At 45.2% G+C, this 24,298-nt stretch overlaps 1 protein-coding gene and 1 long non-coding RNA gene across 4 annotated transcripts in view; both read left to right on the top strand.

The window, feature by feature from the left end:
• Nucleotides 1-24,298, top strand: part of Frmd5 (FERM domain containing 5) — a 269,855-nt gene that overhangs the window by 181,802 nt on the left and 63,755 nt on the right. The window lies entirely within an intron of this gene.
• Nucleotides 8,241-12,468, top strand: LOC116090811. Its single transcript, XR_004118826.1, has 2 exons — nucleotides 8,241-8,668; nucleotides 12,046-12,468. It is a non-coding gene; the product is annotated as an uncharacterized LOC116090811 (long non-coding RNA).

Here is a 24,298-nt window from a genome sequence, read left to right as displayed (position 1 = left end):
CCATCTGTAATGGGATCTGATGCCCTCTTCTGGTGTGTCTGAAGACAGCGACAGTGTACTCATATAAATAAAATAAGTAAATAAAATTTTAAAACTAAACAAATATTTTTAAGACACCTGAGGAATAAATAGTGAAATATCTAACAATGAAAAAGAAATGAGCTAACTGAGATGGGGTTTGTCAAGAGAAAGAAAAGAGCTAAGTCTGGAAATGAGGCTGAGGGCCCTGTAACTACATGGAGGAATAAATGCCTGTTGGAGAGGAGTGTCTGGCTTTTGTGCTACTTATTGTTGCCTGTCTCCTCCTCGGCTCAAAGCTAACAAAAGAGCTAGCAAGAATTACTCAAAAGTGATCGTGTTCCTAGTTGTACTGTAGGTGCCCTGGGGATTATGGTCTGTGCCCACAGGCCACAGAGCTCCGGTCTCCTCCCTCATCATTGCCTAAGCGGGAGAACGACTGAGCAAAGTGAGGGTCAGGACAGACTTCCTTCTCGACTGAGTCACCCTGATAACCAACAGCCTTCTGAAGCAGCTGTTTTAAGTCAAGCTCCCCCATGCAGTGACTGTCTGTCTAGGGGAAATGGCCTTCTCTGGAGTGACCTAATTTTTAAAAATTTGATGCATTTCAGTAGGACTGTAACACACTGAAACAAGGGGCTAGATATCAACTAAATGTATATATATATAAAAAAAAAATACCAGGTATAAGGAATCTTGCATTTGTCTCCAGTGGCTACACTGATGAGAGAAGCCTGACTTTGGAGAATATTTGAGGTGGGGCTCTAGATGTTTCAGCTCGAATAAAGCCAGCAGTGTAAATTCCCCGCAAGACCAAATATATTTAGGTTTATGTTCCATTAGGAAAATGCAGCGTTCAGATCAGGATTTGATAGCTTTGTTATGTGAGAAAACTGTACTCAAAGTGGCCAAGTTAAAAAAAAAAAAATATTGGCAGGTAAGAACATTGGGGCACTGAGCAAACTGAGAAATAAGTCACGTGAAGATCTAGTGTAAGCAGTAGGTGTTCCCTGAGCGGAGAAGACTTGAAAGATAGACTAGATAGTATCGAGTATCTGAAGGGTGGGCATGCAGCCTGGGCAGCAGTCAGTCCAGTGAGTTACCTAGAAGCCATGGCTCTCATTATTCTGAACAGCTGTGCAGAGATGGAATGGACTCCGGTATATGAAGTAGTGAGCGCTCTGTTGCTCTGGAGGCTGGAAAAGCCATGGCCACAAGGTCTAACTGTGCAGTTATATCATTTGATGACTGTGCGAGCTTCCCTGGCCCGGGGGGCACCTTGGGCTGAAGTCTGGCCAGGGCTGCAGTAGCTTAGCATAGCATCTCAGGGTTGCCCAAAGAGAAGTGATTTCTTAAAAGTCCAATAAACCTGAGGACTACCAGACTAGAAAGATCAGGTAAGAAATCAGATCGCTGAGGGCTAACTTCCGACCGTGCTTACTGCATTGCAAGGTCTGTGCTCATAGCTGGGGTTAATTAAAGCAAGAGACTAAACTGAAGAAAATCCAAAGGAAAAGATTGCACTTGGCAAGGAGGACAGTTTGCATGCATTTTTTTCCCGAGGTTACTGATGCATTTGAGGGTCTCTCTAGCTCTGTCGCCAGCAATGCTGTGTGATGTAGCCACAGGAATGGGTGCAGAGCAGATGGTCCTCTGTGCTTGTTATTGTATATTTTATTTTTATTTTTTGATAGGGTCTCATTGTATGACCCTGACCTGCCTGGAACTTGCTTTGTAGACCAGGCTGGTCTTGGATTCAGAGACCCGCCTACCTCTGCCTCCTGGGCTGGAATTAAAGTCTGCCACAGTTGACCTTGATAAGATTCCTAATAACAAAGCCCTGACACCCCCTGAGGCACAGTAAGTGCCTGTCACATCTTCCTTTCAGACAAAACATCAAATCGGCATGGATAGAAATGTAGATGACTTATGCATTTTTATAGCTAGAAAGAAAATATTTTTAAACAATCCTCTTTTCACCTTGAAATATACACATTTTGAAAGTTTAATTTTATGTTGTGTGTCTACCTACATGTAACACAGGAAGGAAGACACTTGTTTTCTTACACTGCATTAACTAAACTTGAATGGTTCTTTGAGGAGTTGTCCCTGAACACCCAGGCTGAGAACTGAAGCACTTCGGTATCCTAGAGAGTAGCTGGGGTTTCTAAGGGACCCAGATTTTTGTCCTCTGGCCTGGCCATTAGCTCATTTGCTGATGGAATTGTCTCTTTTTCTCTTCTCACCACACTCTCCTGCTGTGCTGCCAACTGGAAGCAACTAAATTCTCTTTAAGGAAAAGGGAACCTCATTTCCCAAGCATGTGTTCCTGGAAGTGAACCTCGGGAGTAGAAAGGGTGACGCGCTGTACCCATGACGCATGGGCTTCCCTAGATACCATTCGCATGGGTATGGGGAAAGCCAGGCAAACATCTGAGGCGCTGCTCTCGACTTGAAGAGCTCTGGAATGGAACATGCCAAACCCAGCTCTAGCTGTGTTTAGTGAGAGTCAGTGGTCACACGTGCTAGCAGGAGCTAGGCCACCAGGGTCAGGCTAGCAACCTGGGTCATCCTCTGCTGTTTCTGGATACAGAGATTTAGCTTAGATTTCTAGGCTGAGGGCTGGAGAGTTGGCTCAGTGATTAAGATTTCTAGGCTGGGTGTAGTGGTACACGCCTTTGTTTCCAGCACTTGGGAGGCAGAGGCAGGTGGATCTCTGTGAGTTCAGGGCAAGTTCCAGAATAGGCAGAACTATGTAGAGAGACTTTGTCTCACAATAAATAAACGAGGAATAAATAAATCCAACGTCATTCCAATTTTAATTTTTGAACTCTCGATCTAGTTTGTCAGTCACATTACAATATAGTAATTTTTAAAAATTAAGCCCAGAACCAAATCCCACCCTACCCCTTTTCTTTACCCTTCTTTTGTGGGTTCTGATTTGTCAGGTGCACTTGGTGGCTCAGCCAGCTCTCCTTTGTGGCTGTCTGTGTGGCAGGCTGCCGCAGGTACCTCACGAACTGTAGGGAATGGTGCAGTTGCTAAGACACTGCCAGTACAAAATTTCGCCACAAAATTCTCACAGGGGTCCACTAAAAGAGGACCCCTCTCTAGGGAGCAGGCGGGAAAAAATGGCAATAACTGCAGACTGATGGAATAAGATTCTGTTTTAATGACAGGTGTGTGTGTGTGTGTATGTGTGTGAGTATATGTAGAGGATATGTGTATGAGTGAGTATGTGTGTGTGTATGTATGAGTGTGTGTGTGTGTGTGTGTGTGTGTGTGTGTGTGTGTGTGTGTACTTGACATGTGCCATGCTGCACATGCAGAGACGAGACGATGACTTCAGGAGTCAGTTCTCTCCTTCCACCATATGGGTCCTAGGGTCAGGCTCAGTTCATCAGCCTTGGCTGCAAATGCCCTCATCTCTCCAGCCCCAGGAAGAGGACACTTACACAGGAAAGCCATAGAAATAAAACTATTCAGCTCCAACACATAGTTAGACACAGTAATGCATGTCTGGCATCCCAGCTAGAAGAGGCTCAGGCAGGAGGATCATGTAAGACCAGAAGTTAGAGGTCAATGTGGCTAACATAGTGAGAGTGCCATCTCCAAAACAAAGTATATTTGTAAACATTATAGCCATTGCCCCCTAAAAAAATCTTACTCTCATTCCTCTTTCCTTCCCTCTATTCCATCTCCTCTTTCTTTCTGAGACACAGGGGCCTATGATGTAGCTCTGGGTAGCCTGCAACTAAGGTATACAGACTAGGTTGCCCTCAAACTCACAGCATTCCTTTACATCCTGAGGGTTAAAAATAGGTGGTCACCAGCTGGGATGTGGTGGTACACTCTGTTGTGAGTGGTGCCATCCCTAGGCTGTTGGTTCTGGGTTCTTTAAGAAAGCAGGTTAACCAAGCTATCGAGAGCAAGCCAGGAAGCAGTACCCTCCCATGGCCTCTGCATCAGCTCCTGCCTCTAAGTCCCTGGTTTGAGTCCCTGCCTCAGCTGCCCTCAGTGGACTGTGACTTAGGATAAGTAACCCAAATAAACCCTTTCCTCCCCAAGCTGCTTTTGGTCATGGGGTTTCATCACAACAATATTAACATCAACTGAGACACACAATCCATCGAGAAATGCTGTCCTTCATACAAGGCACCAAGGCCAGCCTGCATCCTCCATACATTCAAACTTAGGAGGATAAGGCAGACAGCCATGAGCCATTCCATTAAAAACACCTCGAGGAAATCTACTCATGCCTGGTGTGTAGTAAGTAACTGTCACTCTTCAGCCTGGAGGATAGATGTACAACGGGAACTCAGAGCAAAAGAAATGTGTGTTTAGTTTGTCATATACCAAAGGTAGCTTTTAAAAAGAAAATGCGTTTCTCAGGAAAGTCTTCGGGGGAAGGGGTCAGTTGTTTTTCTTTTCACTTCCCCACATCTTGGCAAGAAAAGGAAGGATTGCTCACCAGGCCAGTGTCCATCCTCCTCGGCTTTCCAGTTAAAGCTAAAGATGGGATATAGCCACTTGTGAAGGGCAAGACAATTTTATGTTCATAAAAAGACCATCTTGGCCTTAAACTTCAAAAAGCCAGGGTATGATATGAGGGAGTTACTTCAGTAACTGGCTTGGGGAGGGTGAAGCAGGATGGACTGTAAGGTTGTCGTTTTTGAAACTAGATGATATTTGTGTGGGAGTCTCTTACACTCTTCTCTCTGGTTTTGTGTATATGTTTGAAATTTTCCACACACAAAAATGACATCCTCCTCTGTTGTAAGATTGATGTAGATTGAAGATGCATGGAACACAGAATCAATGACATCCTGCTCTGTCATGAGATTGATGTAAATCACAGATGCATGAAACATGGAATCAATGACATTCTCTTCTATTGTGAAATTGATGTAGTAGATCACAGATGGAAGGAACATGGAATCAGAAACCTATTTTCTATGTGTAGGCCTCATATATAACATATATGTAATCATATAGTAACTATGTCCTAAATATCATATAGTCCTAAATATATAGTAACTGTGATCTCCTGTTAGTTACTAGAGATCTCTAAACCTGTTTTAACATTTGGAAAATGGAAGCAAAGCCCGGCTTACTTACTTTGTAGGTGTGCTAGCTAGCTTTATGTCAACTTGACACAAATCTGGGAGAAGGAACCCTCAATTGAGAAAATATTTCCATCAGACTGGCCTATGGGCAAACTCACGATACATTTTCTTGCTTAGAGATTAAAGTGGGAAGATCTTGCTCACTTTGAGCAGGGTCATCTCTGGACAGGTGTCCTGGTTGTATATAAAAGCAGGCTAAGCAAGCCACAGGGAGCAAGCTATTAAGCAGCACTCCTCCATGACCTCTGCTTCTGCTCCTGCCTCTAGGTTCCTGCCTGACCTCCCTTCATGAAGGACTGTGCTTTTAAGGTGAATGAAACCCTTTCCTCCCTAGGTTAGCCTTTGGTCATAGCAGAAGAACACTAAGACAGTGAGCGTTGAGAGGATAAATGAATGAATGTTCCTATAAGAACTGTGTAATCTATAAAATTGCACAAACCGATAAAATTAGATCATTTTAATTGACCTATAAACCAGATTCTTTATGCTCTTATTTTCCCCCAGACACTTAAATAAAGCTGTTCCAAGCATAAGCAGATTCATACTGTGTGGCTAGTTTCATGTGAGCTTGACAAGAGCCAGAGTTATTTTGGAAAAAGGAAGCTCAATTGAGAAAATGTCCCTACCAGATTGGCCTGTGGATAAGCCTGTGGTGTGTTTTCTTTAGTGATGATTGATATAGGAAGACCATTTCACTGTGGGCAGTGCCACCTATAGGCGAGTAGTCCTAGATGGTCTAAAAAGCAGGCTGAAGGACCCAGGGAGCTGAAGGGGTTTGCAGTACCATAGGAGGAACAATATGAACCAACCAGTAACCCCAGAGCTCCCAGGGTCTAAACCACTAACCAAAGAGGACACATGGAGGGACCCATGACTCCAGCCACATATGTAGCAGAGGATGGCCTTGTGGGACATCCATAAGAGGAGAGGCCCTTGGTCTCGTGAAGGCTTGATGCCCCAGTGTAGAGGAATGCCAGGGCCAGGAGTGGGTGGGTTAGTGAGCAGGGAGAGGGAGGATAGGATAGGGGGGTTTTCAGAGGGGATAAAGTTTGCAATGTAAATAAAGAAAACATCTAATAACAAAAGAAAGAAAGAAAGAAGGAAGGAAAGAAAGAAAGAAAGAAAGAAAGAAAGAAAGAAAGAAAGAAAGAAAGGAAGGAAGGAAGAAAATAAAGCAGGTTGAGCCAGTCACTAAGCAGCACCTTGCATTTGACGTAAAACGTAAAACAATGGTAAAGAAGGCTTTTGGTCTTTGAAGACAAAGCCAAGAAGAATGCATAGCTGAGAGGGATTATCATGGTCTGGAGTTGGTAATACCTTCTCTCCCTGCATTAGGTCTAGTTGAAGGGGCAAGTACTACATAAATGTAAGGTCTGTGAAGGCTTTTGTGTACAAGTCTGAACCACTGCGCTTGGTACCATTTATACAGAGCCTTTGTGACTTGAACTCGGCCTACTAATAATGACTAGTCTGTTTGTTAGTTTATAGAGTCTCATTGTGTAGCCTTGACTGGCCTGGAAATCACCATGTAGCCCAACCTCACCTTGAACTTGAATAGATCCCCTTGCTCTGTCTCCTTAGTCCTAGAATAATTAGATATCTATCTTAATCTATCACTATAATAAAATTACATCCACAAATGCCTTTAGTTTTTATGAGTGTAGGGCTGCGGGAGGCACGGATAAGCATGTACCACAGCAGTGTAGAAGTCAGAAGGCCATCTGGGCTGTCAGTTCTCACCTTCTGCTTGGTAAGGTGGCGCCTCTAGTGGTTCAGTCCCTGCCTCAAATTCAAGCTGTCCTGCAAGCTCCTAGGGATTGCCCCATCTCTGCTTCCCGTTGCCTGGGGAATTCTGGGATCGCAATCTGTACGATTTATGCATTGAATTCGAGCTCTGAGGTTAAACTCCGGTCCTCAGATTACATGGCTAGTGTTTTTACCACCGAGCTCTCGCCCCAGCCCCATAAATGCTTTGAAAAGCACATTTCTCTGCAGGTTAGGGCTTGTGGGTTGTTTGCTTTTTTTTTTTTTTTTTTTTAGTGCAAATAATTAATAAGACTTTATCTAATTTTGATACTCAGCCTGACATCATAAAAAGGACCTATTTGCATTCATTTATTTTTTGATTTCTATTATCGCCAAGCTATTCCTTATTTATCTTTTAACGATTATAAAATGGACTTAAGGAGAGCTGTTGGTCAGATTTTAAAATTAATTTCATAAGGGAAGTTTTGTGAGAAGGAACACAGGTCCCAATTTCTCCATAAGCCACACAATAAACCCATTGAAAGGTGAGAGAGCATCAACCCTGTCCTTTAACTAATGAGATGTCCAGGGGGAAAAAATCTGATGAAACTTGACATAGAAAATAATCTTTTCAGTGACAAACACGAGAAATCAGAAAGGCTCCCCAAGTGAGGCCTAAACCACGCCCTCTGGAAAGGGGAGTCCCATAGTCATGTGACCCAACAGTTGCCTGCCTGCCCCCTGGAGCCAGCTTCCATGTCTCCTCTCCCACCGGGTTCACTACTCTATTTACCGTGTCTTCTCTATCAACTATTCCGATCAATTGCAATTTTTTCCGAGCACATGATGTCAGCTTTGCCGACTGCCTCAGTTCCATTTGATGGTTTTGGAACTACTGTGTTTGGTTTCTTTTTAAAGGCAAGCAGTTTTCTAAAGCTTAAAATACTTCAATTTTGAAAACTAAAAGACTCTTTCTTTAGTCCATGATGAATATTTGAGTAGAGTTAAATTTATCATTCTGGCAGTACTCGCATTGAACTTGTCATTAACTGTGACTCATCAAAGAATGTTGTGTGGTGAGTCTGTGGGTAACAGATGGTTCTGTTCAGGGGAATGGAGGCAGGAGGCTCTGAGGCCCAAGGAGAGAGACTTCACTCTCACGTAGTTAACTAGAGGTTGCTCACACGAATGAGAAAGCACAGTAATTGGGGCGGGACGGGGCGGGGCAAGACTGGGCTTGTGTGGAGGTCAGCGGGGGCTCTTTTGTGTTTGGATTATTGGGTAGAAGAGCTGACATCAGTGTTGCTGGCATGCAAGGTGTGATGTGGAATAAAGCAATGGCCAGAAGCAACCCAAGGTAGAACACCAGCATGTGTCTGTTCCTATGGAGCCTGACATTCTGGTAACTATAGTGACAGAGACCACCACACAGAAAGAGGGACCACTCCAGCAGCGGTAACCTCCGTAGGAATTCCAGTGTGGGATGTGTGCAATGAAGCCTCCTTAAAGAAGCTTTGGCCTCAGAGGCGGGGCATACGGCTTCCCCTTTCTCTTCCCTGCTCTCCTGCTTTTCTAGTGATATTGCTTCCACCCTTCCTGAATTCAGTTTTTCTGACCTTTCAACTCCAGCCCATCATAAAGCATAGCACTCAGGCATGAGCCAGCCTGCAGGACTATATCTGTTTGCCTTGTTATCCAACAACCCAGCGACACGAGTGGTTTTTCTGAGAGTCTGGGTCCCATTGTGGACACAAGTGCACCATTCTTTGTCAAGACAGGTTAGTGACTTTTTGTTTTGTTTTGTTTTTGTTTTTTGAGACAGGGTTTCTCTGTGTAGCCCTGGCTGTGCTGGAACACACTCTGTACACCAGGCTGGCATTGAACTCAGAAATCTGCTTGCCTCTGCCTCCCAAGTGCTGGGATTAAAGGTGTGTGCCACCACTGCCCAGCTTGGTTAGTGACTTTTAATTAAGAAAAGAGGGCCATACACTGTGCCATTAACAGACCTAAGAGAAACCTGAAAGACAACATTGAAATCCTCTTAGATACACTTCACAAATAATCAAAATGGTTTCACAGATGGCACCTGCTGGGCTTCTTGGACCCGCAGTATCTCCAGCTGTAGGACAGACTCACAAGAGTGCTGAGTGTGTAGTTTCTGCAGTTACAGGGGAGGGGCCAGATGAAACAAGCCCCAAGTGTCTCAGAAAGAGCAGTGAGGGAGGGAAACTGGACTCAGTGACTGGCTCACCAGAACAAGGAAGCTCAGGAAATTACTGGGAGTCAAAGAAAACTGAACTAGTACTTAGGTAGAAGGGTTTTGTTGTGTTGCTGCCATTGTTTATTGTGTAAGACACCAACTGAGGGCCTTAAGCATGTGCTCGGCCAAGAAGAGACAGTTTAAAACCCATCCTAGAGGTCTAAAGAGATGCTCAGTGGCTAAGAGCACTGACTGCTTCTCCAGAGGTCCTGAGTTCAATTCCCACCAACCATCATGGTAGGTCATCTATAGTGGGATCCGATGCCCTCTACTGGTGTGTCTGAAGACAGCAACACTGAACTCAAATATATAAAATAAATAAATGTTTAAAAAAAAAATCTTAAAGCCGGGCGGCGGTGGCGCACGCCTTTAATCCCAGCACTTGGGAGGCAGAGGCAGGCGGATTTCTGAGTTCGAGGCCAGCCTGGTCTACAAAGTGAGCTCCAGGACAGCCAGGGCTACACAGAAACCCTGTCTCGAAAAACCAAAAGTACAATGCTCTCACCAGGTGGGGTGGAACATACCTGTAATCTCAGTATTCAGGAGACGGAGGCTGTGTGGATCTCTGTGAGTTCACAGCCAGCCTGATCTACAGAATGAGTTCTAGGACAGCCTAGGTTAGGTATTGAGATCCTGTCTTGTGAGGATGCCGGGAGAACGCAGCACTCAAGAATTATGGTGCTGAGTGTTAGGCTTGCCTGCCTAGCAATGGAGCACTTCATTTGGGGGGTGTCTTAGGGTGACCATTGCTGTGGTGAAAACCAAAGCAACTTGGGAAAGAAAGGATTTATTTAGCTTCCATTTCTACATCGCAGTTCATCTTCAAAGGAAGCCAGAACAGGAACTCAAGCAGGACAGGTACCTGGAGGCAGGAACTGATGCAGAGGCCATGGGGCAGTGCTGCTTACCAGCTTGCTTCCCATGGCCTGCTCAGCCTGCTCTATTATAGAACCCAGGACCATCTGCTCAGGGGCAGCCCCACCCTCAATGAACTGGGCTTCTCTCAATCACTCATTAAGAAAATGCCCCACAGGCTTGCCTCCAGGCCAATCTTAATGGAAGCAGTCTCTCAATTGATACTTCTTCCTCTGGTGACCCTGGCTTGTGTCAAGTTGACTTAAAACTACTGTACAGGAGGTGACCTGCCTCACCACCGTCAGAGGAGAAGCTGGGATGGAGCATGGCCTTATCGTTTTTTCTGACCACCTCACTGGAGTGAGTAATCAAGCTCTATAAGAGAAGACACACACCCCGCTGTCTTTCCACGTTGCTAGACACCTGAGGGTTTGTGGAGTGTGCACCTTACAAATTACAAAACTACCACATGAACCATCTTCTGAAGAGAAAGCTATTTACTACCCTCCAAAAAGACTAAGCGCCTCCAGTGTTTAAAGATAAAAGAATAAATAAAGGAAGTGACAATTCTTCACTTCTACAGAATTGGAGATAGACGATAAAGATAGAGAGGGTTAGAAAAATGGGAGGAGCAGGGTCTGTGGAGACTAAAGCTGAAGCAAAGCTGTATAAACCGTGGTCAGCTCTCGGGCCAGAAGATAACTCAGTAACACATGAAGACCTGAGTGTGAATCACCACCACCTGTGTAAAAAGCCGGGTGTTGGAGAAAGAGAGATAAGAGACCCCCTGACCACCAGGTTAGCCCAAATCAGGGACTCCAGGTTCAGGGAGAAGGTAGAGAGCAGTAAAGGAAGTTTCGCAGTGCCAGCCCAGGCTGCACGTGCACATGCATCCTCATATACATGTGCACACACACAAACACATACACATAGGTGCCATCCATGCACAAACTAAAACAAATTCATCGAAATAGATTTTGAAAACAAAGTGGGTTCTTAGTGAACATTAGCCATCTCCCTCCCTGCTTGTTCGTTTTTCTGAAATCATGAACCAACAATGCAGAGCCTTTCTGGATAGATACACACATATGGGGAAAGGGCTGTGAGCCATCTTTCACAGACACTAGCTGGGCATGGTAGCCTCTGCCGCCATTCTAACACTCAGGAGTCAGAAGCAGAGAAAGGATTTCCCCAAAGTCAAGGCCAGCCCACTCTATATAGGGATTTCCAGGCTATAGAATGATAGGCCCTAACTTTAAAAAAAATATTTTTTCAATCATTTTTTTTTGATACTGGGTATTTCAAAATGGAGGTGAAGGAACATAGATATTATATTTGGAGATGTTTTCATTGTCACCTGACCCAGGAGCACCACCAGTCTTGTAAGATTTCTCCGTTCTTGTTTTTTCTTGTTGAACATATGTTTATAAGTAACTAAGGTGTTGAAAACTTTGGAGCAAAAAAAAAAAAATGTCATCTCATATCATGTATATTTTAAGTAGCTTGATTTTGTTTATTTTTTTTACATCTCCCTACAAAACAGCTGATTTGAAAGACGTCAGGAGGAAGCTCATATCCCTTGTGGTAGAGCTTTTGTATAGGAACTTGATTTATGCCTTTGATGCTTGAAGGGACTTAAGGGGAAAAAAATGTGTCTGGATTAAAACATTAAAAATAGAACCGTAAATTCCAAGATTAAGTCCCTTGAGTCCCTAGGCATTTGAAGTGATTTCCCCAAAGTAACTTCCTTTGTAAAAGCTCATAAATTTCTGAGAAAGTTCCCTGGTAGTATAGTGGTTAGAATAAATTTATGAGAAATAAAACCTTATCTGTTCTAGAGATTATTATGTCAATAAAAAAAATAGGATTAGACAGAACCAAGCATTAGTGGGGAGGTGTGATGAGGTCACGTTCAAGTGAGTCTGTGAAGTGCTGAGGAAGTGGCCTTCCCATCCAGCACTCGCTGAATGCGGCCACAAGTAACTTTCTAGATGATCCCATTTGTGTGTATTTAGCATCACGTCTTTGACTTTTCCACAGGCAGCATCCCATCAATAACCAAAACCCAGAAGGATTCTCAGTCTCTCATTTCTAATACCGAAAACTGGTTCCCTTTGACCGCCGAGGGCCATGCCTAGAAGGAACTGGTCTCTGAAATTGTTGGTTTATTCTTGACTACAATCAGAGTTGGGACATGTAGAAGGATCATTGTTCCTTCATTGGAAGAAGATTTATTTCCTTCAGAGATGGCTCATGAAAATGTACAAAGAGGTCATGTATTAGCCAGACATGGTGGAGCGGGCCAGGAGACTGAGGCAGGAGGGTTGAAAACAGTCTGACGTAGCAAGATCCTGGCTGGCCTGCAGAGCAAGTTCAAAGACAGCCAGAGTTATACAGTGCACAGGGAAAGCCTGTCTCAACAAAGCCACAACAAAAACAAACAAATACACAAACTTCATCCAAGTTTGAGAGCTGACAATGCATGTGCCTCCACCTTTCCACCCAGCAGGTGATCTCTCAGCTTCTCCCTAATCTCGTTCATATTTATAAATCAGACTTCTAGTTACTGCTGCAAGATTAACAAGAAACCCTTCATGGTAACTGGATCCCCACTGGCTGTCTTTTCTTGGTCAAATGCTGAGTATTTTTGGTTTGTGATGATAACTTCATTTCAAGCCTGAGAGAGCAGTTGACCTGCCCTTGGTCTAACGATACTGAGCAGCTGCCAAAACCTATTTCACATCCAGGGGGAAACATGTCCATGGAAAGGGGACAGAGAACCATGCATGTTTTTTTTTTTTTTTTAAGATGTCTCTTTGGGTACCACATCAGGAAATGTTCTTCCAGTAGTGGTGTTGTAGGGCGCTTGTATTTGACATTTTAGTATATTTTTATGCACAAAATACACATACACATTAGGCAAAACACTCATATGGACAAAGAAATTAATTTTAAAAAGTAATGAAGGATCTTTAAGCTCACTGTCTCCTCTGGCTGGCAACTGTTTCAGGCTCTCATTGTACTCACTGTATTCGCATGTCAGATTTCTCAGCAGTCTATTCACTTGATCTGGACAATAGGGTGTGGATCTCTCAACCTCACCCTATTGACCTAAAGATTTGTCTAGGAAATCTTAAGCTACATCATTTCCAGAAAGCATTCCTGAATATTTTCTCTGAGACTAAACTCACCCAACTGCCCTTTCATCTGTTCACTATTGCAGTATTTATTATTCTCCCATCACATTTTTTTTATTTATTAATTTTATGTATATGAATACATTGTGGCTGTCTTCAGACACACCAGAAGAGGGCATCAGATCCCATTACAGATGGTTGTGAGCCACCATGTAATTGCTGGGAAGTGAACTCAGGACTTTTGGAAGAGCAGTCAGTGCTCTTAACCACTGAGCCATCTCTCCAGGTTCCCGCCACATTTTCTAACCTCTTATTTTCATTCCACCATATATTTTAGAGTTAAGAAACACCTAAACAAACCCAGTCAGTTTGTCCAGCTTTCTTTGAACCATGCTTTTAAGAGATGGGGGATTTGTCTCTCCACTGAGATGGATGCCCACTGTAATTAAGAGCCTAAGAGAATGCTATGGGTACCCAATGGGAGAGACCTAACAGCATGCAGAAGGAACATTTCTGAGACCCGTGTAGCCAAGGTTTATGGAGTACTATGGCCAGGTTCATTGACAGGGCTTGAGTGGGTAAATGATGGATGGACATAGCAGGCTCCCCACCCCCCACCCCCAGGTACATACTCTGAAAGGCTGCGGGAATGAGCCAACTGCACAAATATCCATTCCCAAGAAAGCTATGTGTGATGCACCTGATTGTAATCTAGAAGACAGGCGGGAAGATCTCAGCAAGTCAAATCTAGTCTGATAAGCACAGCAAGTTCCAGGCTACCTTGGGCTATCGATAGTGGGAGGCCATCTAAAAGGGGCAACAGGCTTGCAGGTGCTGGGGAGTTGACTCGAGTCAGCTATGTGCCTGCTGGACAAACATGACCTGAGTTTGGATCCCCAGTGCCCAGCTGAAAGTTGACATAGTGCACCTGTAATTCCAGTTCTTGGAGTCAGGGAGAAAAGCAGCTCCCCGTAGTGCATTAGCCTAGCTGGATTAGTAATCTCCAGGCTTAGTAAGAGAACTTGTCTTAAAGGTAGAGAGGAACCGAAAAGACATCCAATGAGTGGTCTCTGGCCTCCAGATATGGGCACATATGTATGTGTGTACCCACACACTAGTCGGAAAGAATCAAATAAATAAATAAACAAACAAATAAATAAATAAATAAATAAAAGAGGCAAGGGCCTATCACAAAAAAGTTTAAAAAGGACTTTATGGGAAAAAAGTCATTTATTGCTTAGTCTTAGGCCTTGTAGGATGGTGGAAACAGTCTCATTAAGGGCATGGAATGTCCTCTCTCATCCACATTGGACAAGGCTATTTCAAGAGAAGGTAGACACGGCAAGTGCCAAGCCATATAGAAGGAATTGCTATGAAAGTGCTAAGTGAAATGTCATAGCAGTTGCTCAGATGTGGCAAACCAGGATGAGTCACACCTTCCCCTACACACATCATCACCTACACATTTGGGGATGGTGTCAGAGCGAGGAAAGAGCAACCCCATGTACCTCTGTGGAAGCGTTCTTCTGCCTACCCCTCGACATCACTCATCCGACACCCCCCACCCCCTTGTTACTTGGCCCTCTGAGTCCCTATGTTAGGGGTAAGGAGCCACGCAGAGGCAACTGGGTAATTCCAGACCTGCTGATGTATAATCAGAGTCACTCTCTGGTGGCACCTCCTGGCCAGGGACCGGAGTAAGTACGCTGAGGATCTGCAGCTCCCAGTCTCAGTTCCGTAGAGGCTTCTACCTCCTGGCGACGTACAGGCAAAGGCATCTGGTCCAGAACACACTGGATCACAGCCTTGTGGTTCTGTGCCAGTTCCCAGTGGCAGCAGCCAAGCAGAAAGGAATGTGAAGGTCACAAACTGAGTTGCCCTTTTCTTGGTGATATTTCACTGATTCTGTGCACAAGCAGGGAGCAACAGAGTGGCTCCAGGCCCCCTCCCCACAGGTTTTCTTAATCGGCATTCTGCCCAAGTAGCCCAGAATTTTTCCAGAGACTAGAAACTTAGCATCTAGCATCTGTGAGTCACACAATGGGAGGAGGGCCACTGAGGACACGACCCTTGCGGTAAAGCACTGGGTAAGCAAGCATGAGAACACAAGTTCTGATCCCCTGTACCCAGAAGCCAGGCGTGGTGGCCTGTGCTTGTCATCTCAGCACTGGAAAGACAGAGCAAGGAGGAGCCCTGGAACTTACTGGTCATCCAGCGCAGCTGAATCTGTGACTCTAGCTTCAGTGAGAAACCCTATCTCAAAAAATAAAGTGAGGTGGGCAGTGGTGGTGCACGCCTTTAATCCCAGCTCTCAGGAGGCAGACACAGGTGGATCCCTGAGTTCAAGGCCAGCCTGGTCTACAGAGTGTTTCAGGACAGCCAGGGCTACACAGAGAAAACCTATCTTGAAAAACCAAAAATAAATTACTACTACTACTACTACTACTACTACTACTACTACTACTACTATACTACTAATAATAATAGTAATAATAATATAATAAAGTGGAGAAACTTGAGGCAGACACCCAGTGTCAACTTTTGAGCTCCACACTCCTGTGTATTCATGAACATACACCCCTCAGATACACATGCACACACCCATGTGAACAATACACATAGATGCCACCTACTAACGATGAGAATGAACAATAGTAATTATCAAAAATAAATAAAGCCAGCCTGGTCTACAGAGTACCAGGACAGCCAGGGCTACACAGAGAAACCCTGTCTCAAAAAACCAAAATAATAATAATAATAATAATAATAAATAATAGGAAGAGCATTTGTCCTACTTGGCTCTGGATTTTTTTGTCTGTGCCTGTACAAATCCCAGAAGAGCTCAGAATACCCCTTGAAAGGGTTACAGTGTGATAAATGCCATTCTTACTGGGATTTTACTCTTCGCACACCTAGGTGCAAATAGCACCCATGGAGGTAACAAGTGAAAAAGTATGAAGTAGAGCTTGCTAAGTGTTCTGTTTACACAGAGAGTGTAAATTATAGCTGTGGTGTAAGGCTGTGGTGTGAGGAAGGAATGTGTGGGGTAGGGCAGTAAGACAAAGGGTCTGCAGGCTCAGTAAGCAGAGCGGCCTGGGGAAATCCACCCTAGAGACCCATGGTGACAAGGAGGTAAGACCAGGAATTCTCCGCATGGCTTCTCCCAGTGCCCTCTGACCAAACCTCCTCCTTTGTTGAGTGTTTAGTTACAGTTTTGGAGTGAATGGCACTTTTCTCTTTAATTCTGTACCTTCCCCCTAACTCCCTCTACCACCAAGGGTTGGGCCAAGCTTGAAGGATGACTTCTTAGTTCTTAGAAAGCTCAATGTCGCTCCTTATTCTGAATGGGGGGATCTCATGCTGCTGTGTGTTTGGTGGGAAAGCTACAGCAGATGTGTGTGCATCGTAGAAGCTGAGCTCTATAGGTAGGTGTCTTAGTCAGTTTCCTATTCCTTAGTCAGTATTCCTTTTTAGAAAAGATGACCAAGGCAACTCTTCTAAAGCAAAGAGTTTAACCAGAGCTGGCTTACAGGTTCAGAGGTTTAGTCCATTGTAGCCATGGTGGGAGCATGGCAATACACAGGCAGACAGTATTGGAGAAGGAGCTGAGAGTTCTTCATCCAGATCTGCAGGCAGCAGGAGGACACACACACACACACACACACACTGGGCCTGGCCTGAGCATTTGAAACTGTAGAGCCCACCCCCAGGCCACCCCTAATAGTGCTACTCCCTGGTGACCAACCATTCAAATCTATGGACCTCTGGGGGCCATTCTTACTCAAACCACCACAGTAGGCTTACCTACTGAATCCACACAATAGCAGGTGGGTCTGCTTCCACAGAGAACTCCAAGGAGTGAAGTGTGGTCCTTCCTCAGGCTCTGCCTGGCAGGCTCCATTCATTTAGGCTTCCTTAGGAAAGCCTGGAGGACTCCTGATTAAGTATAGCAAGATGACACAATGGTGACCTCCTAGCTCTGCCCAAGGGGAGTCCCTGGGCTGTGGGTTTAAATTTCAGAGCCCTTGGGGACAAGTAAAAGCAAGATTGCTGGTAGAGAGGAAAAACATTCTTAGACAACCACAGGAGGTAGGTCCCACAGCAGGACGCCCTCGCCCCTTCCTATTTATACTACTTCTCTGGCCCAGACCTTACCTTTTTCCCTCCTTTATTTCAGTTCCTGCTGACCTACAGTCGTCCTTAAATTACAAAACTATTTCTATGTCCATGCCCCTTCCCTGGCTCACTTCCCTTCCTAGATAAAACTATCCTAAGGCTGCAGCCAGGCTGCCTTTCAGCAACCCCTAACAAGCTGCAGCAAGCTGGCCGCATGGCTGGACATCAGACACACATCCAGACATCAGCCGTCCCAGCTAAAGAGGACCAACTCAGTGGCTGCGAGCTCCCTTTCTTCTCCCACGGCACTTTCTGGATCTCACAAACTCTAATGCTTATCCCAGAAAGCCGGTCTGCAGTGTCAGAGCTCCATCTCCCAAGCACATCGTCTGCGTTCCCAAGCGCTCCAAAATGCAGCAGTGCACCAAGGAGATGGACTGCTGAGCTGTTACTGGTTTTGCAATACCTGGATGAGGAGATTGCATTCCCTTCTTGCTGGCAGAGTTATGCAGGGTAATTACACAGGCACCCCTGTGTGACACTGGGTGGAATCTCATTAAAATGGCATAAGGGAAAATTAGGGTGCGGTGGAGAAGAATCATTTCATTACAGTTGACTATAATCCACACAACAGAGCCCTGGCCCGAGCATAAATGCTAAGGTTGCTCTGTCTTCCTGATACAGTGCATGTGGGATACATATTTAGTGTGGCATTTACTTATGTGGGGCAGGATGAGGAGTCAGTGTGAGGCTGCCCCAGATTTCCCCTCCTGGTGGGGAGGTTGATGGCTGTGCAAAGCAGGTGGTTGCTTGACTTGTACCCCTCCTGGGAAAGCTGCATGGCCACCTTTGATGAGGCCCCGCTGGTGGTTTCATTGCATAGCAACTCTGAAACACACAGGGTGCTTGTACAAACTGGAGCCCAACAGAATGCACTCCATGGGATCCATTTAGTATAGTCTCCCACCCAAGATGGGAGGGAGTCAGACCTGGGCCAAGTAAATGGCGTGGGCTGTCCTTCCTTTATCTTCAAAGGGGTGGCAGGCAGGCATGTCTCTTCAGCTCCTCACCGCCATAGAGAAGAGCCATTCTGAACAGTTTACTCAGACGGTCTAATCCTCAGAAGCACATCTCACACCACTGTCTGAGGGACTTCACACGTTATCTCAGCTGGTAGGCGGCGATTCAGAAATCTACTTTTAATTATACAGAGCGTGTTTATTTAATATTTGTAGTTTAAGAGCACTGCAAGTTACTTTATGTATAGGATATTTTTCACTCTTGAAAAATATCACACTGGCCAACAAGATGGCTCAGTAGGTAAAAGCACTTGACACGCAAGCCTGTTGACCTTAGTTCGACTCCTGGAACCCACATAAGGGTGGAAGGAGAAAACCAATGCACAAAGTTGTCCCCTTAGCCTCTATTCGTGGGCTGTGGCATGCATGCATCCATATGTGCACACAGAGACAATAATAATAAGCAAGAATATGTGTCATGGATACAACACTTAGAAACTGATTAAAAAACTCTTGAAGTAACTAGCACCTCAGTATGCCGATATTTAAGGTTTTTTTCTAATATTTTCTTCATGCATTCTTACATGTTACAAGCTTTTAAAGTGTGATTGACTTCTATTTATATGAAGGGCATTATATCAGTGTGTGTGTGTGTGTGTGTGTGTGTGTGTGTGCCTGTTTTTAAAGGTATGAAAGTGGCAGAGCAGCTAGCTTCTCTCTCAGGACTCAGCAGCTGAGAATCTGCGGGCTGCTGTAAGGATGTCCCAGCTGTGACCAGTAGTTGGTGTTCTCTTCACTGTCTCAAGGTGCCAGATCCTAGGCTATGCTCACACTGGACTCAGATTTACCCACTGAGTACTTGACCTTGGTTTGTGTCATTTAGATAAAAAGACAGTGTTGAGGCTCAACCGATAATGACTCCGCCCAAAGGAGTGGCTACTGATATCAATATTCAAGTATGCCCGCCTCAGCTGGCATGAGGTATGGAATCAGCAACCCCAAGGACCCAGGACAAGCTTTTTGTGATTACATTTATTAGTGTATGTGCATGTGTGCGTGTGCGTGTGTGCACATGCACGTCCTGCAGCACACACGTGGAGGTGAGAGGAGAACTGTGGGTGTTGGTTCTCTCCTTCCACCATGTGAATTCCAGGTATCAGATTCAGGCTTGGCATAAGGCTTGGCACCAAGTGATTTTAGGTACTCACTGGCCAGTGCTCCCTCCTTCCACTCTCTAACCTCCCCAGTCTGTCAACATCTGTCACAGGTGGCTGCTAAACTAAAGATCCTTTCAAAGGTTGCCCTAACCCTGGAAGAGATGAGACAGCCCTCCAACCCCCGCCCCAGGCATGGAGCCTGCATTTGTAGCCAGAGTCTGCCAGGTGCATGTCGGAAGTCCCTAGCCTTGCTATATGCTAAGAAGGAAGAGGGACACTGCTGAACACAGCTGGAAAACACTGAGGAATGCTTGTGCTGGACAGCTCATCCATCATGACAACCAGTCAAGTCCAAAGCTCCGGGCTGCCTGGCAAGTCCTCCTCCTAAGCCCTGGAGCCTGTGAGGCATGCAAACGCCATCTTTTCCTCTTCCATCTTTTTTTTTTTTTAAGTAAGCGAAGCTCCCTGGAGTACACTTACTCTCCAAATGTGTACACAGGCAAGACATGAGTGATCACGGCTGTCTGTAATGGATTCCTTGTGTCCAGGGTACTTCCCTGAGCATTCATCCTCGTACTTCTAATGCATGATTAATGTGTGTTTAAACAGTCATTGCCTAATCAGACTGCTTCACCTTAGGGATACTGGTGAGTTACACAGAAACACCATCAGCACGTGCGGGAGCCATCTCACAGCCCTGGTGGTGCGTGAGGAGTGACCTGCTGAGGCTCAGATGGTGCCTGTGTAGCCTCACATGTTCTGCTGGGCTGCAGGTGGCTTTCAGAGACCCCACCAAAGGAGCACTTTACGTCTCTTATCTGAGTATCTGCCAGCAAGGCTCCATAAGCTACCAAAAGGAGGACTGGATGTTCATCTTACCTGAAGGGAGCGTTTGGTCTGCTAGAATGTGTGTGAGTGGCTATGTCTACAGATAGAAAGTTAAGGCAGGGCTGGAGAGATGGCTCAGTAGATAAAAGCACTGGCTGCTCTTTCCAGAGGTCCTGAGTTCAAATCCCAGAAATCACATGGTGGCTCACAACCATCTGTAATGAGATCTGATGGATGCCCTCTTCTGGTGCATCTGAAGACAGCTACCGTATACTCACATACATAAGATAGAAAGTTAAGAGGGCCTGGAGTCTGGTTTAGAAAAGTCAGGGGAAATCCAGGCCATTGCAAAACTGGAGACCCATGAGTGTAAGAGAAGAATAGAGAAAGCAAGGGGTTTGCAATTTCCCTGGAGATGTCAGGGAGCTCTTGCAAAGCTTTTCCCAGGTATCCACACAGGCCACCAAAGTAGGAAATTTGTATGTATTGTGTGAACCATCCTGAGCTCCCTCCCCGTGGGTAGGTCAAGCCCCGACTTCCACGTGCTACTGCTTCAAGTCTGTAAAGCAAAGTGTCCCATGAAAAGGTCCCCAAAATTCCAAATTATTATCCACCACCACCAGTGTAGTTTGAGCCGAGAGCCTGAGGTAGCAGACGGAATTCTTAGCATGTTCACCTTGGGGCAGTCATCCTAAGAAGGATGCCTAAGAAGGCATCCTTCAGGTCCTAAGAAGATACGCCTGTGGCTCATACGGAACCTGAACCTTGAAAGTGGGTCACGCCTGAGAAGTGGATGAGAAGTGTGGCTCTACGGGATGTTAGTTGGGGGACGGTGCAGGAGCTGGACTTTTCTGAGAAGTCTTGGAGCTGGTTGCATATAAATAGACCCTAAAAATGGGAGCCTGGCTTGGAGATATCCAAGCTATATGGAGAGTATCGCTGTGTGTGTGTATTTATACATACTTTGAAAAAATCCCCCTTCCTTCTGGAGACCGCTTTAGAAGTTACACTCATAATTGCTACATGATTCAGCCACCAAGCTACTGAAATATTCCCCTCAAGGAGTGTTTGACATTCAGTGGAAATTTTAATATAATGGAGTGAGCATGTCAGAAATCCAAACAGATTTTTAACTTTGACTTGTTCGTATTTGAAAGGATAGCTTCCGGTAGGCTTTCCCCCCACTCTTCTTCTCCATGGCAGAGACTAACACAAATGCCCCTTGGGGCGTCTTCTGATGACACAATTCCCAGGCAGCAGGCCTTCAGCCCCCTTTAACCTGTCGACTTTGGGAAATGCCTGCAAACACAGAGCCCATGTGTTCAGGTCCATGGTTGGCCAGCTCAGTCACTTACTGTGAAAGCCACCCATCCTTTCTATGGCTTCCCATCCATCACCTGCCTCATAAGGATGTCGTAACTGTTAAGTAGCATGTGCACCACACTGGACGTTCTTCCAGCAAGAGATAGATTCTCCTCTTTCCTCCCACCCTGCTTCAGCATGTCCACCTGGGGGAGGATAAGCCCAAGGATAGATAGCTATTTTTTAAAATGTTAGCACAACCATTTGTTAGCTGTTACTGTCTAGAAAGTTTTACATGGGGGGGGGCAGTTTTAGCTGGAGAAGGGCTTGAGTTACCCGATAATTTTCATGTTTCATAATTTTCATGTTTCACCTGCCTCTGCCTCCGAAAAGCTTTGCTTTTCCCAGGTCTCTGTGTTCGGTCTTTTTTTTTTTTTTTTTTTTTTTTTTTTTTTTTTTTTTTTGAGACAGTTTCTCTGTGTAGCCCTGGCTGTCTTGGAACTTACTCTGTAGACCAGGCTGGCCTCGAACTTAGAAATCCACCTGCCTCTGCCTCCCAAGTGCTGGAATTAAAGGCTTGCACCACCACTGCCCAGCCCCTGTGTTCTGTCTTAACTTGCAACTGTCTTTATTTTCTGAGTGGCCTTTCTCCTGCCTTCTGATTGTCACACCTCAGTCAGTGATTTCAATTCTCTGTTTCCTCCTCCTCAGTCTTCTCTTTTTCCTCATTCTTCTGGTTTTCTGTTTTAGGGGAGGGAGACTATTGTTCCCTTTCAAGGTGGGGTCTTGTTAAATTTTAGTTAAGTCATGCCCTAGTTGGTCTTTTTTTTTTTTTTTTTTTTTTTTTTTTTTTTTTTTTTGGTTTTTTGGAGACAGGGTTTCTCTGTGTAGCCCTGGCTGTCCTGGAACTTACTCTGTAGGCCAGGCTGGCCTCGAACTCAGAAATCCACCTGCCTCTGCCTCCCAAGTGCTGGGATTAAAGGCGTGTGCCACCACTGCCCGGCCTACCCTAGTTGGTCTTAACTGTCAACTTGACACAGCCTAAAATCATCTAAGAAGAGAGGAAGATTAAATTGAAAGATTTCCCAGACAAGACTAGCCTATGGGCATGTCTGTGGGGGGTTGTCTTGATTATTAGTTGATGTAGGAGGGCCCAGCCCACTGTGGGTGGCACCATTCCCCAGCCAGGTGGTCCTGGACTGTATTAAAACCCTAGCTAAGAGCTGGGCGGTGGTGGCGCACGCCTTTAATCCCAGCACTTGGGAGGCAGAGGCAGGCGGATTTCTGAGTTCGAGGCCAGCCTGGTCTACAGAGTGAGTTCCAGGACAGCTAGGGCTATACAGAGAAACCCTGTCTCGAAAAAAAACAAAAAAAAAACAAAAAACAAAACAAAACAAAAAAAAAAACCCTAGCTAAGCTTGAAGTATCAAAGCCAGCAAGCAGTCCTGTGTGAACTCCTGCTTGAGTTCTTGCCCTGACTTCCTTCAAGGGTGGACCATGACCTGGAAGTACAAACTAAAATAAACCCTTTATTCCCCTAAATTGCTGTTGGTCATGGTATTTGTCATTACAATAGGACACAAATTAGAACAAGTACTAACTTTAAATGGAGTTGCTTCTACATGTATAAAAAGGGCTTCTTTTCCCATTGGACCAAATTGGCAGGATATTCAGGGAATTTAAAAGCTTATAAGTAAACAGAGGAGTAGTTTAGTGTTTGAAATTGTGTTACTCAAGGTTTAAAGACTGAATTGCCTGCAGGACTTCCAACGTAGCAGCTTTAATTAACTTTAGTAGATGGATTAACCAAGCCAGCATTTGGAGTGTGTCTGTCTTTAAAATGAGCTTGGGGTATCTGATGGACAGACAGATTGTGGAAGGGGGTTAAGAGAGCAGGATTAAGTCTGCGGTCACGTCCATCTGTAGACCTCAAGCCACCTGCCACACCTAGCTCCTGCTTACGCCCTTTCCCTTTCCGTCAACCACTGTACCCCAAAGCCTCCTAAGCACACAGAACCATCCAGCATCCTCTGCTGGCCTAGACCTCTTTGCTGTGGTCACTCAAGCAGTTTATATTAAGTCATTAGAAGCACCACAGTGCAGTGGGGGCTGTGGGTTGGAGTGACAACAGAACAGTGTCTCAGATCCTAAATTTCTTCATCTGAAGAATGGAGAAGCATAGAAATAATGTGTAAATACAATGCCTGGCACACAGAACGCAGATTCTGCCATCTTTAAGCATGTTCCCTGCCACATGTATGTATAATGTGTAAATGGGACAGGAGAAACTGTTAGATCATAGGCATTCACAATCAATACTACACATGGGCCACATATGCTCAATGCCGAGAGGAGGAAGAGACCGTGGAGGCGCTGCTCTGTAAGGCTGTCCTGCTCATAAGGAGCAGAAACAGATACATGCACAACCGCAGCAGTCACAAACATCACCTTTAAGAAAGAGAACGTGATGGGCTAGAATACTTGAGGTAAGGACTTGCTCCCAAGCATGATAACCTTGTTCAATTAAGCCTGGTTCAATCCCCAGAACCCACATAGTGGTGGGAGAGAACCAATTCCCAAGAGTTGTATCCTCTGACCTCCACATGGGTGCCATAGCACATATGCATGCACACCCATGTAAATAAATGTAATAAAGAAAACTTTTTTTAAAAAAAAAAGAGCCGGGCGGTGGTGGCGCACGCCTTTAATCCCAGCACTTGGGAGGCAGAGGCAG

This window comes from Mastomys coucha, unplaced genomic scaffold (genome assembly GCF_008632895.1).
Source record: "Mastomys coucha isolate ucsf_1 unplaced genomic scaffold, UCSF_Mcou_1 pScaffold15, whole genome shotgun sequence".
Lineage (NCBI taxonomy): Eukaryota > Metazoa > Chordata > Mammalia > Rodentia > Muridae > Mastomys > Mastomys coucha.
Note: the sequence above shows the minus strand (reverse complement) of the source record. Positions and strands in the feature narration are given on the sequence as shown.